Source organism: Echinops telfairi, unplaced genomic scaffold (assembly GCF_000313985.2).
Source record: "Echinops telfairi isolate 266 unplaced genomic scaffold, ASM31398v2 ScPeMD7_7439;HRSCAF=8477, whole genome shotgun sequence".
Taxonomy (NCBI): domain Eukaryota; kingdom Metazoa; phylum Chordata; class Mammalia; order Afrosoricida; family Tenrecidae; genus Echinops; species Echinops telfairi.
This window is the reverse complement of record NW_022111339.1, coordinates 877,345-882,240: the sequence shown is the minus strand read 5'-3', so window position 1 is coordinate 882,240 and position 4,896 is coordinate 877,345. Positions and strand designations below refer to the sequence as shown.

Genomic DNA, 4,896 nt, shown 5'->3' with positions numbered 1-4,896 from the left:
TGGATGGACAATAAATATGGAACACCAGAGACACATCAATGGATGGACAATAAATATGGAACACTAGAGACACATCAATGGGTGGATAATAAATATGGAACACCAGAGACATATCAATGGATGGATAATAAATACTAAACAATCTGTCTTGGAAGAAAGACAGCTAGAATACTCGATAGAAGGGAGGATGCATGACTCCATCTCACTTACTTTGAGCCTCGTTTTAGGAAAAACCAACCCCCAAAACCAAACCCCCTGCCATCGACTCAATTCCACCCTACAGTGATCCTACCCACTGAGCATGGTCAATGGGGCCGGCTGGAGGGGAAACCAGTGACGCTCATATATGTCTAAGGAAGAACTTCATATCAGGACAGCATCCCAGCCCAGTGCAGCTCAAGTACCTGGGTACGATGCTAGCCGGAGCTCTCTCCCGATTCACCTAGCTGCAGACTGATGCAGCAGAAAGGTGAAACAGGAAGCAGGGAGCTCATAGGCCAGTGGATACAGGGCCACATGGATCCAAGGTCAGCAGGGACATGGCAGGGTGCCGACAGCTCCCAACTAGACAACCCACATGGGGCCACTCCTGGAGGCAAACATGCAATCCCAGCAAGGAAGAAGGCAAAGGGCCAGACAGAAAGAAGTACTCAGTGTCTCTCTTACCACAAGGCCACACCACACTCCCAAGGAGGCTTCATCAGAGTGATAGGTTAGACTCCACCCCTACACTTTCACACAGGTTCAAGTTGACATGAAATCTAACCATCACACTGAGGCTTTATCAATCCTTAGCGGCTCAAACAGATTCATCTGTCTTCTGAGGAACCGCTGTGGTTTTAGCCTCTGACCCAGTTAGCAAGCCCACACTTACCTAATAGCACCCCAGGACTATCATGGGATACCAATCCTTGTAAAGGACATCATGCTTGGGAAAGTGGAGGGGCAGCAAAAAAGAGGAATTGCTCCACAAGATGGGTTGACACAGTGGCTGCAATCAGGGGATTAGACATACCAATTGTGAGGCTGGCACAGGATAGGGCAGTGTTTCGTCTTATTGCGCATCAGGTCGCTCTGAATCAAAGGCAGTTCAACATACCCAACAGCAGTCTTCAAACAGAGCCCTTCCTGGTGTGCAGTTCACATGCTCGGTTGCTAACGGAAGGCTGGCAGTTCCAGATCAACCGGAGATGTTTTAGAAGAAGAGTCTAGGCTTGGACCTCTGCACAACCCGCCCTTGACAACTCTCTGGAGCACAGTTCTACTCTGACACCCACGGGGCGCCAGGAGCCAACCTGGACTCAGGGGAACTTTGTGTCCTAGTGTTTAAAATAGGTCTCGTCCTGACTTGGCACTTTGTAGTCATTCTCCACTCGACAGCGCTTCTTGTCAAACGGCATCAGGCGTCTGACCTCAGGGTGCCTTGGGATATGAGGAAAGCCCCCATTTAAACTATTTAAATAAAATACATTTTCATCCCCCCGCCACCCAAAAAATGTAATGTGAAAATTTGTATCCCAATCGACTCCCTGCCAACCCCAAAATGAGAGAGTTGCTGTTATCTGAGCATTGAGATTCCGGGTCCCTGAAAGGGCCTGGACACTAAGCCGTGTCTCCTGGCAGGATGCTTCTCCATGTCTTATTTCTGGCCGCGGGATGGCTCTCTGCTTTGGCGCTAACTTCCACTTCCTGCGCTTTCCTGGTTATCAGGAGAAAGCCCTTCCTCTCGGCGTTCCATGGACAGGCTGTGCTCTGCCTGCCACTGCACCGAGCTGCACGCCTGTCAGAGGTGTGGGGGCAGAAACGGTCACCTCTGCCTGCTGGTAACAAGCCTCGCCTGGGCCCCCAGGACGGAGTGAGTACAACCAGTGAGCATACCCGTTGTTCCTGGTCGCTGCCTTCCTCTGACTTGGAGGTAAAAAAAAAGAGTTAGGGGAAGCCAAGAGTTAAAAGGCAGGTACAGAGAAGAAAAGCAGCGCTTGCTCCTATGTTGTTTTTCCTCACCTGGCTAAAGGTGAGGATCGGGACAGAATCTTGCTTGTTACTCTGGGCTGGACCACAGAGCCCTGTGTCGAGCTAAACCTGGGATAAGAAGATCCTTCTGTTCGTAGGCACGAGTGCACTGCGTGGCCTATCGCACGTGGTATACTTAAAATCTCTGCTTTTGTTTAAAGAACACACGAGCCAGGGCCCACTTGCTCTCTAAAGAGGCAATTGGCACTCAAATGTTGCCTGGCTTTGGCTACAGACAACCAACCAACCAAGCAGTTAGTTGCCATGGAGTTCGGTCCACCTCCCTGGACCCCATGAGCTGCAGAGGGGAACTGAGTTGCACAGACTTTTGCAATCCTGGATTTGTTGGAAGGGGATCACCAGGGCTCTCTTTTGAGGGGTCTCTGGGTGCGTTCGAGTGGCCAACCATTTGGTTCATAGTCAAGTGTGTACCCATTTGCACCACCCAGGACTTTGTTAAGTGGCAGACATGGACCACTGACACTGGACTGGCTTCCCTCGGTTCATTCTCTGTCTTTGTCCACCCAGCTTTAGGGCCCAGGAGACAGACCTTCCACCAAGGTCCCTTTGCCCTGCTGCTTTCTGGTGGATTTTGCTAATTGGAGATCCCTGCAGGAGACAGAGACTGTCGGACTATCCGGCAGGGGCTCCCCATAACTCGGCAGTCACCGGGGACTGGTCACCGGCTCCCTCCCTTGCCCTCTAGTCCTCGAGGTGGCAACATCTGACATTGCTGTCTCAGAGCACTTCAGCACCCTTCTTTGCTTTCGTTAATCCTGCCTGCCTGTCTGTGAATGACCCCTTCACAAATCCTTTTCAAATCCTCATACTATGCTGTTCCCTGCCAAGCCCTGGCTAATGCCACCACGAAGCCATTTGCACTTGAAATAAGTTGGTGTTGCCTGTGGACCCAGGCTTGGTGACAAACACTACCAGCTTGCTGCTTGTGGCCTAAGCATTTGGACAAGAGCCTCCTGACAAGGTCCTAACTGTCGACTCTGTATTCCCAAACGTTCTCTTTGGGGTCCGTGTTAGGCTGGGTTCGGCTAGAGAAGCAAAACAACTTATATCTTACATAAAGAGAGGCGTTTCTACCAAGAAGCGTGGCCCACACAGTTGTACAAGTGATTCTCCTCCGATTGTCTGATGTGCCGGAGGCTTTTCCTGACTTTCCTAGCTGCCTGGGCCTAGGAAGCTGGGAAGCCAGGAAGATCGGAGGCTGGTGGAAGCAGAGACAGACAGGCAGAGCACATGTGATGGATCGCTCCTAGAATCAGCAGGCAATCTCGAGGGCTGCTGGCCAGGTTCTGCGAGGCCAGATGCAGGATCCAGGCCAGCGGGAAGGAGAGAGAGAGAACCAGCTTTCCCTGGTTTCTCTTGAGAGATACACAACAGGCCACACCCCCAAGAGGGCATCATCAGGCTGTGATGGATGTGCTTGTTATCACGGAGGGCCTACTGCCAGGACAGGAAGAATCTCAGCCAGGCCATGTCGACATAAGACCTAACGATCACAGTGTCCTTGAGTGATTACAACTTAGTTTCCTAGCTTGAGCTCTTTGTGTGTGGTTGAAGGATTAACAGTCAATACTTAGGCAGCTATTGGATAGTGTGGGATAGTCGTGTGACTCCTTATACCTCAGGTTCCACATTCCCCCAAATGGGCAAAAATCACAGTATTATCTTATAGGGTTTTAATGAAGATTAATTAAATTTAAGTGTTTAGTGTCTATGGCACACAGAATGGGCGTGACAGATGGTGACAGCTCACTAAAGAATCGCTAGATTGTTATGTTACTGGTAAAACTTTCACTTGGACTTGACCAGTAAGGTCTGGACTGAGCTCTGTTATTTAGTCACTGGGTGACCTTGGGACTATCATTTCACCTTCTTGAGCTCACGGTTCCACAGTGATAGCATGGTAGTAAGACCTGCCTCGCTTGGCAGTTGTCAGACCAAAGTGTGATACTTTATGGGAAAGAGCTCTACACACGCACAAGCACAGGAAAAGCGAATAGATTCCTCCCCCGTGGCTGGAAGATCTCCTTCCTGCTGTGAAGGAATCTTTGCTCTGGGTCCAGAGATCCCATCTTCCTAGGAGGGGTTTCCCAAAGGAGACTTGGGTGTTCATTCCCCATTTCAGACTCGAAAGGGGTGTCGTTTCATCTAGGGAAGACAAGGGGCAGGGAGAGGAGGGGATCTGTGATGAGGACGGTGGAAGCGCGACTACTTCTGCTTGCTGTCCGGGTGATGCTCTTCAGGACCCTGAGGCCAGGCTCCTCGGCTCAGATGAAGGTAGGGCTGCAGAAGCAGGCGACTGGAAATGAGGAGTCCCAGAGAAGACCTGGGTTTATCCAGCCATCAGGAGAAAGACAGCGCTGCTGGCAGGAATGGACAGTGAGCTCGACGGGCTAACAGACTGCTGGTGACCTCAGAGCCCAACGAGGAGGTACTAGGCGGAACTCAAAACTAACTCCAAGACCGAACTCAAAACTAACACTGCTCACAGGATCCCGTTCTTGGATGCCATCAACGTGGTCCCAACTCATGGGCTCAGACCACTGGCATCCAGAGAGTTCCCATGGGCTACTTGTCGGAAGTCCTTCTCCACACCTCTCTCCCCAAGTCCATCTTGGTCTGCAAGCTCCGCTGAAACCTGATCAGCATCATAATCGCGTGAGATGGCATCTGGGTCTGAAGGCATTGGCCGGCTTTCCCAGGGGCAAGATGAGGATTCACCCACGGAACCCCTAAAGCTCTCGGTGCAATGTGAGCCTGGTTGCGTTTCTGTCTTCGGCAGAGCAAAGTGGCTCTCTCTCAGAAAGCCATGATTTAAGGTGCTGCTTCATGATGGGTCCCTGAATTAGTTAGTTCATTGTGCCA

At 51.0% G+C, this 4,896-nt stretch overlaps 1 protein-coding gene across 1 annotated transcript in view; it reads right to left on the bottom strand.

The window, feature by feature from the left end:
• SIRT5 (sirtuin 5) overlaps positions 1-1,118 on the bottom strand; it is a 77,010-nt gene extending 75,892 nt beyond the window's left edge. The window contains exon 1 of the mRNA XM_045298677.1: positions 1,100-1,118. The gene's annotated coding sequence lies outside the window, so the exon portion shown is untranslated. The remainder of the gene's footprint in view (positions 1-1,099) is intronic.
• Positions 1,119-4,896: the final 3,778 nt, after the last annotated feature.